This window comes from Eleutherodactylus coqui, chromosome 4 (assembly GCF_035609145.1).
Source record: "Eleutherodactylus coqui strain aEleCoq1 chromosome 4, aEleCoq1.hap1, whole genome shotgun sequence".
Lineage (NCBI taxonomy): Eukaryota > Metazoa > Chordata > Amphibia > Anura > Eleutherodactylidae > Eleutherodactylus > Eleutherodactylus coqui.
The window spans coordinates 258,462,757-258,472,491 of NC_089840.1; the positions used below are offsets into that span (position 1 = coordinate 258,462,757).

At 46.7% G+C, this 9,735-nt stretch overlaps 1 protein-coding gene across 1 annotated transcript in view; it reads right to left on the reverse strand.

Annotated features, from left to right (window-relative positions):
- Positions 1 to 8,333, reverse strand: part of OAT (ornithine aminotransferase) — a 29,623-nt gene extending 21,290 nt beyond the window's left edge. The window contains exon 1 of the mRNA XM_066601167.1: positions 8,294 to 8,333. The gene's annotated coding sequence lies outside the window, so the exon portion shown is untranslated. The remainder of the gene's footprint in view (positions 1 to 8,293) is intronic.
- Between the last annotated feature and the right edge of the window lie 1,402 nt (positions 8,334 to 9,735).

Sequence of the window (9,735 nt, forward strand, 5' to 3'; positions counted from 1 at the left end):
TGCATTTCCACACTGCGGCTGTGCAGAAAAAAAATCCGTCCTGTGAGAACAGCTTTTTGGCAAATCTCATTTGTGCTGCATTGCACTGCAAACACAGCGGTTTTGCCGCAGTGCGGATATGCAACGGAAATCCGCGGCAAATCCACCCTGTGTGACCCCAGTCATACGCATCTCAAAATAGTATCAAAAACTACAACTTTCTGCAAATAAAACAGGCTCTCAGCAGGTTTGTTTTTCTAGCACCACTACCATGGTCCTAGAATGTGGGGATGCAGATTGTTTCTTTAAAAACATGTTTGTTGAAAAGTAGTAAAAATAAAATAAAAGACTATATAAAACTTGGTGTTGCAGTAATCCTGTTAATCCAGACAAAGTTTTTACCCGATTGCTAACACTGAAAACAACCCCAAAACAATGGTGCAATTTCTGGACATTTTTTTCCCCCCATTTTGTGAATCTTGGGGTTTTAGTTTGCGATATTCTAGTAATGCCTTTTAAACATGTCACATTCTTAGCCTGCGTTGCTTTCAGGGTTATCTCCTCAGTCTATTTGCATTGCTCTTTATTACGTATGTGCACTACAGATTGCAAAACTAGATGGACAGTGCCAGGGCAAACAGGTGTTGCTTACGTGTGCATCCGCCACCTGAGTAATTGGCTGCTGCCGCCCTCTCCTCCATACACTCCTCTGCTTGGTGACCAGTCACTGCAGAGATCTCCACACACCCATTGCCTACTTTGAACTTCCAAGTGAGAAAGTAGTAGGAGTTCTTATCAGTAATTCAGTTTGTAGGAAACCTTCCATGAGCAGAGGAAGTCTCCTGTACCCAGGGGCATAACTAAAGGCTCAGGGGCCCTGATGCAAAACATGATGCCCGCCCCCCTACCCCCCCCCCCCCCCTCTATCTGTATCCATAACTAAACCATGCTGCACAGAGACATAACTTGAAGTTTCTGGGCCCCAATGCAAAACTGGTAACAGGGCCCCCAACTATAATGCTTTATTCATAGCACTGGGCTCCCTATATAGAGAAGAGAAGCCTTATAGGCCCCCTAAGGCTCCTGGGCCCGGGTGCAACCGCATCCCCTGCACCCTCTCTAGTTATACCCCTGCCTGTACCCCAATACAGACAGAAAGCACCAAGAGGTAAAATAAATCCTCTTCATCTGTTACAAATGGAGACAAAGATGTCTATACCATAGATAGGGAGTGCAAGAAGTGTGCTGTCATGCAGGGTTTCTAGAACCCAGATCAGTTAAGACCCCATTCTCCATCTTCTCAAGTTACCCTTTATAACACCACAGGAGAACCCCAAATAATGAGATTCTTAGGGAGGGATAATGGCAAAGAACTTCACTGCCAAAAGAAAGATCTTGAACAGGCAAGACAAGTTTGTATTGTCTTGCAGAGTTATGGACCATGCAACATCTCTACTGGATGGAAGCATAGTCTTTCCCAGTCCAGGTGATGATATGGTCTCGCTTCCCCTCCAATGTTCTTAATCTGATGTATTGAAGGTATCCAGATATCAGCAATATCACCATGGTAAAAGTGTCTTATATGCACTAACAGATGTTAACATGGCACCCAGCAGACTTCATTTACACCTAAAGAAAGCAGAGGAACATCTGATGTTCAGGCCACCAGAAAGGTGAAAAAAGATGACTACAGTCTCAAAAGGACCTGAGCTAGCTAATAACCATTTTAACATTACCCAAAGGTGCAGAAAAAGGGCAACGGTCCAAGTCTGCATAAGTTCGAACAGCACTTTTGGAAGAATACCATGGGATTGACCCCAGCCCCAAGAAAAGCCTCTGTATGCCACACGGACAGCGAAATCGAGGGATGAAGTTAGGGAGGAGATATTAAGCCTCTAAGCTTCCTGTCCCTCTTCAGGTGTGATGTCCGCCACCTGTAGTGCCATGATGGAGGGAGGAATTGAGAAAGTTGAAATCCCCTAAGGTTCACCAGGTTGATGCCAGAATTATCAAACCATCAACCCAGCCAAGCCAAACTACAGTACAAGAGCCTATAGTGCAAAAAACATTAAATGTCAGCTGGCTGCTGAAAATGCCAGCCTGGCATACAGAGGTGCCAGTGTGCACACTTAACCTGTTTTGCAGAAAACTAATCCATGACAGAGCTAACCCCAGCATTATCTGAAACTCAAACATAGGCAATTTTAATGTAACCATTTCATAGCCGTCAAGCTGTTAAAGGGTTTTTCCAGGACTACCTATCCTCAGAATAGGATATCAGTAGTTGACTGGCAGGGATTGTGAGCAGTGGACCCCACCAATCAGCTACCAGCCCCAGTGCTTTTAGTTTTGTTTACCGACAGACACCTTGGTCCATATTGCAGCAGCCTGGGTTGGTATTGTAGGCACAGCTCCCATCAAATTTAATGGCAACAGCACCTGCAATACCAACTTGGAGCTGAAAGACTGCTCTGTCAATGCTACAGATGCCTATTTGCACTGATGGCAGGCTTTAACAGCTGATCACCAGGGATCCAGAGCAGCAGATCCCTGCCAATCAACGAATGATGACTTATCCTGATAGTTCATTAATAGTCAAGTCCCAGAAAACTCCTTTAAGTATTAAGCCATTTGTGAACACTTGTATGGTTGGCATCTAGAATTAATCTATAAGAATTAAAGGGCTTGTCCAAGGATGGACTATTCCTACCTGGTCCAGTGGTGTCAGAATCTCCACTTCTGACCTGGTTCTCGCACCTGGTCACATGGTATGGCAGTTTCATTGCTCATGTCATTGCAGAGGTTGGCCATTTGGCTTATTGAAACAGCTCCTTCCTGTATCCATTGGCCATGACAGAAGGGGCTGGTTAAATTATTGAAGGGAGCCAAACAGCCAGCTCCCTGTGATGACATCATGGGCAACAGAAGATCCATACCACATGATCAGGTGTCACAACCAGGCCAGAAGTGGAGGTTGTCACTGTTAGACTGGTCTTCCCTCCCTGGACAGCTCCTTTAAAGTTACTGGTTTCACATAACTCACAACTGGAAAGCAGGATTTAGCTTTACACCAATCTGAGATTACACAGCACCGGTCCGAGTCTACCTACATTCTTCATTGCACTTCCAGGCTCCTTCCCAAACATTGAGAATCATAAGCGAATGTGATGCAAGTGTGCACATGGTCCAGCAGAAGGATGAACAGGGGCATAACTATAGTGGATGCAGGGGATGTGGTTGCACTCGGGCTCATGGGCCTTAGGGGGCCCATCAGGCCTCTTCTCCATTTAGGGAGCTCAGTATGATGAATAAAGTATTATACTTGGAGGCCTGTTACAGATTTTGTACCAGGGCCCAGAAGCTTCAAGTTATGCCTCTGATGAGGAACACCGAGTTCTCCATCAAGGATAACTAGGATATTGGGTGCTACCTTATTTATGATCTTCCTTCAACCCTATAGATTTCTGAAGTACAGCAAATCAGAGCATCACACAATCAGAGCGTCCTCCGTCAAGTGTAACCAGGTAATAACAAGTGACCCGAGCATGACCAGAGATGCTCAATGAAACGGTGAACAGGCAGAGTGTGTTTTCTATATTGCCAGAGTACAACAACGACTATGCTTTACAGCAGTGATTTTTAGACACTTGGGGTAACTACACCGACATAACAGAAGATCCACAACCCTTTATTACCCCCACACCAAAATATGAACTGCAGAGTCTAGTCACCAAGACATTTACTAGTTAGGCTGAGGCATGCTAGAACCTGCCGGCTTAGAACTGCATAGTTTTGTTACATAAAACATAATTAATGCAGTCATCAAGTATTGCTGCATCAATATGCAGGACGAGCCATGAACAACCCTGCTCATAGACCGAGCCACATGTGCCACACAAGCTGTAGTCACAACTGCCCAAGGCTCTAGTCACATGTGTTGGAGGCTCCCACAACTTCTGGCACAGACCCGGCATGAAATGCTGACTGCAGCAATAATGCATACAGGACTTCCGTTAGGTAAAAATATCACAGGTGCAGGGACCAAACGGACCCCATTATAGGCAATAGGGTCTTTTTGGCACAGTGGTTCTGTTATGAGATGATCTGCTCATCCAGGGGATTCCCTAGTGGAGCAGGAAAATGGAATCCGTAGAGCAGATGTGAGCTTAGCCTTGATGATAAACGGTACAAGAGTATGTACAAGCGTACACTACAGTTCTGGACTAATTCTACCGACTCATACACATGAAAAAAAAATCTGCAAGTCACAAATCTGAGTAGTAATATTCAAGACTTAGGCCTCATACATGACCAGGTTTGAATCATGAAATCAGCAATCACTCCTGCATGGACGATCCATGGCATTGCACACCAAATCAAACCAATAGAGCATCTGCATTTCCACTCACACAAGTGGACAGTGACTTTCCACTTACAGGCAGCTTCCATTAAAGTCAATGGAAGCCATTCCCCCCCATGGCCATTCTGTAATTAACACTGCGGAAAGGTCGTGGATTCCATGTCATTGATAGGCAATGATGCGGGAAAAGCAGGAGTTTAGGGGGAAAAGTCTGTACTGCACATGTCAGACGGCGAGCTGTTCGGACCATTCGCAGTACAGAAGGGAAGACAGAACAGTTACACGGGGACGCCAGCCTGCCAGAGCCGGATCATACTGAGGGCTCTTGCATGCGGAATCCGACCCATTCTTGTGCAGGCGGCCTTAGATTAAGTATTACATGCAGATTCACAGCGCAGTCAGGGGCCAAGGGCTCTTGTCCACAGGCAATGATTTGCCACAAATCACTCTATCTGAAGCTTTCCATAGTGTTGCTATGGAACGCACAGGGCCGGCGGGCTGCAATTTGCCATGGTGAGCCCATCTGTCAGATAGCTCTCCACACTGAGCCCATCAGCTCTCACCTGCTTCGGGGTGGCGTCTCCCGCGGGATATCTCTACATCCATGGACAGGCAGCCTAAGGACCCTTTTACACATTTGCTTTCAAACGATGCCCATTTACACACAGATCCCCTTTTAAATCTATTCTTCATTTTGTAGTTCAGCTGATCGCTGGTCTGTCTGGGAGTCTAGTTGGTGAATGACTGCCTTCACAAACAACTGGCAAGCGGCAAACAATTTTGATGCCTTCTTGAAGTGAACGAACAATAAGCAAACAAGTTATTGTTCAATTGTTAACCATATTTACACTGAATTATCATTCATTTTCACAATGCTACGATATAAACGAAATCGTTCCATGTAAGAGGGCTCTAAAAATGTCCAGTGGTCTCCAACCTGCAGCTTTCCTGCAGTTAGCAAATACTGGGAGTTTTCCAACAGCTGAAGAACCACAAGTTGAGACTACATTGCGGCTTGTGGTATATACACGATTAGTACTAATCGCACCTAAGCCCCAACGGCTTAAGACTCCTTTACATTAGTGCTAAGTATTCTCATTCCGTTTACTCCATTCATGGAGCAGGAAGAACGCAAAACCAGAACAAATAGAACCATCATATGACAGATCTGAGTAGAGGTCACCGACTGTAATGGGGTCTGCTCTGTTTCCAGCTAGCCATCTAGCATTTTGACTGATTTAACAGGATGAAGTTATGCCATATGCAGCACCAGTTCATCCTGTACTTTAGCAGAAGTCAGCAACTGAAGCTCCAGAGAGAACTGCTGATGTGAGTTAACCCTTACACTGCCTGTCAACCTAGCAAAAGACAGATCTAAAAAGCTGGCACAACATGCTTAAACTTGGTCCTGTTACAATCATCCTAGATGAAGCAGTCAGACACGATGGGGCATATTAGTGGTGTTACACCAGAAATCTGATGTAGGTTGCACTTTTTCTTGGTGCAGATCAATTTAGACAAATTGACTACAGATTTGCTTCAGGAAAACAGATGGAACAATGCCTTTGTAGCATCACCTGTTGGAAGGCAGCATTCCTGCAAGTCAATGTCTGATCTTTTAACAATGACTGGGAATATAAGCTGAAGTGAGAATCTTCTCCAGGAGGAATAGATCACCATCTACAGACAGACTGCTTTGGGGTTTTCACCCCTCAGTGTGCAGCAGGTTTCTGGCTGGAAGAGAAGCCAATGAAAGAGGGCAGACCCCATTATAGTCAATAAGGGTCCACTCGGCACTGTTCAGTTCCATCCAAAGACAGAAGAGTTCAGCAGTGAGGACTCCTTTCCTGCTCCCATAGGGAAACAGAAAAGCAAAATCCTCAGTGCAGATGTGAAATAACCCTTAAGTGTTCATGCAACTGCATTCACTACTCAAGAGTCTATGGGATGATCTTCAGACAGTAAGCACTGAGCACCTGGATGAGCGCTTAAGCTGGCTAGTTCTAGCAATTGGTGAAGACTGGACCACAAGTGATTAAGACTTTCGATCCATTTGCCCCACTTCTGGTTGTGCCTCCAATCAAAGGGGCATCACTTTGAATGGAGCACTAGCCGCACGTGTCGTGCTGCTCCATTTGTTTCAATGAGGCTAAGGAAAATTGCCAAGTACACTATTTCAATCAGCCTCATTGAAATGAATGGAACGGCACTGCACATGTACGGCCAAAACACCATTCACTCGAGTCAGTGCTGCAATATAGCAGTGACCAGAAGGGGGGCAAATAGTCAGGTTCCCATTGGATGGGTGAAAACTTAAGCCAATTGCCAGAATATCCCTTTAAGGGCTCACTCACTCCTGCGTTGAGCCTGTGTGTAGGCTTTCAATCTCTTCCATTTTTGGGTTCTTTTTTAATGGAACAAGAGGCACAGACTAGTGCCATTTGTTCTGTTAAAAAAAAAAAGGGGGGGGGGGGGGGGATACCTAACAGAAGATGAATGGAATATTTTTTTAAAGAAAAACAATATTGACACCAGTGGAAAAATCCAGAACCACTTAAAAAGGGTTATTAGACAAGTATTGATATAGATTTTTCTTCTATTCCTCCCCAGGCAGTCTACTTACCAGATCACCTTGCCGATCTTCCGGCTCCTCCAGTCCCCTGGGTCATAACCCTCCAGCAGGCCTGATCTTCCTGTTTTGGAGCGTCTATTAGCAGTTCACTTCCTGCAGGGCAGTGAACACTGAGTGATGCAACGTTCACTTCCTAGCAGGGAAGCCTGAAACTCGGGTAGTTTGCTTTAGCGCACATGCGCGATCTCACCATTACACATGCGCAGTCACGCTAAAGCATGCTGCCGAGCATTCGGCTAGGCAGTGAATGCTGCGTCACTAGTGACTTGCCGCACACTGCCCTGCTGGAAGCAGAATGCCAGCAATGCACAGTACATCACAGGAAGAACAGGATCCGGACTGCTGGAGGTGACATGACCCCGTCGGGACTGAAGGAGCCAGGAGAAGACCAAGGAGGTGAAGATCTAGTAAGAAGACCGCCTGCAGAGGAATAGGCAAAAAAAATATATAAATATATATATATACATATATATATATATATATATATATATATATATATATATATATATATATATATATATATTTAAACTTTATAAATGACAAAACCCCTGATTCCATTTCTTTGCCTTAAAAATAAATAAAAAAAAGGGAAAGCCTGAACAGATTGAGATAACCCATAAAGACCCTTTTGCACAGAAAAACTATCTGAAGTGCCCGATAGCTGGCCCAGCAATCATCATTCTTCTGTTTTTAAGAAACGATCATTTCTTAATGAATGCAGGCAGAGTGGGCCAGGTATCATCTCAGCCAGCCACCTCCATTCACTGCTTGTCTGGTGATAAATCATCATTCAATTGGCCTTCTACAGAAAAAAACCTGCCATAATAGCTCCCCGAATGACAAACTCCCCGCAGCTATTCAGATCTTCTGCACCACATCATTCCTGGTTGCTTGTAGATTGCCCCTTATGTGGACCCCTAGTACTAGATGTAGGTGACCCCGACTAGATCGTTTAGGACTCCCGACATCTATAGATAGGACTATAAGGGACACCGCACAGCTGTCACATGATCACGTGACAAAGACCTAGCCCCTGCCGCAGGCACATCGTGACCCCTCCGTCATCCACACTACGCCATGCAGCACAAAAAAAACCTCGGGACCCTTTAAGAAAAAGGAGAACCCGGAGAATCCCCGGCCCTGCAGGATGATGTAATGCTAGCCCAACAGCCCGGCCTCACTCATCCGCCCCCCCTTCCTGCATCAGCACCATTGCCTCCCCGACCACCACAGGGGCAGCAGCTAGGTGAACACAGCGCCAAGACCACCCGTACAGGGATTTAAATCCACCAAATGCCCGCGCGACAACCCGGGTCACCCACCTGCTACAAACACCAGCTGAGACCGAGACCGCGCCCCCTCCCGGCCTTTTATGTAAATCGCTGCCGTGTGACGTTCGGACAGGTTTCAGCTGATTGGTCACATCACTCACCGGCGGACCAATCGCGTTCTGTTCTCGAGCCATCTCCCTCCACCCGCCCACGTGTGTGACAGGAGGGAGGGGCCGGGCCGGGCGGAATGTGTGGAGCTCGACGTTAATCTGATCCCCAGCACGTGGTCACGTGTCCTGCCCGTGCTACATGTGCGGATACTAACAGATACAGTATATATAATAATAGGTATATGCTGTTTATCTGACCCCTGTACACACTGTTTGTAAAGAAAACCCAACACGTAGAAGTTGTTGTCAATTTGTTGCAAGACTCGGCATGCAGTTCCATCTCAGGCAGATATGCAAAGGATAAGGGTTGTGGTGTGATTAGAGGAACGGTCTTCTCACCGGAGGCCCTAAAAGTGGTTCCCCCCTTGGCCTATAAGAGGCTCTCGGGAGGCTCCTTGTGTATAGTGGAACTCTTCTTGGTCGTCTGCGCTCTACGACACAGAGAAGAGATTTCCCTCCGTTACCAGAGTCTGAGAGAGGCGCACTATTCGGATGTGAGAAGCTGGATGGTCATAGTGAGAAATTGTCCCCCACCGGGCTGTTCTGACCAGACTGTTAGGAGGTGTGGGGACCAGTGGATGTGTGAGGGCACACAAGGTGAGCGGGCTCAGGCCCCCAACAGACCAGCAGTAGAGAGGAGCATCGCACAAGCAGCTCCAACTGTTTCGTTGTCTGCCATCCAGAGTCAGGGGGTGTCATCATTACATTCTGGTATCTGCCGGAACCATATCCAGCCGCTTGGCTGAAGGACATTTGGTCTCATAGCAATCATTACATGTTCTGCCTCTGACACCCACCGTCGCCTCCGTTTGCAGTGGTGTCATGAATGATAAAACTGGACGCTATGGAGTGGAACCGGGTTGTCTTCTGTGATGAATCCCAGTTTAGTTTGGGCGCTGACGCTGGCCATGTCCATGTCTGGAGACCTTGGGGTGAGCGCCTCAATCCTGCCTTTGCTATGGAGCAACATTGGCCCCTTCTGGTCTGATGGTCTGGGGGCCATCACATACGACAGTCGGTCACCCCTAGTAGTGGTACGAGGGGCAATGACAGCTCAGCGATATGTTCAGGACATCCTGCAGCCACATGTGTTCCTCTCATGGCGGCTTCCAAGAGGCAACGGGATAATGCTCGGCCGCACACACAAGGGGGTCACAGACAGCGGCATAACTAAATGCTCAGGGACCCGGGTGTAAAAGTTCAGCTCGGGGCCACCACTCATCTGTACCTGTACCCAGAGGTGTAACTTGAAGCTTCTGGGCCCCATTACAAAACCTGTAACAGGGCCCCCAACTATAATGGTTTATTCATACTACTGGGCTC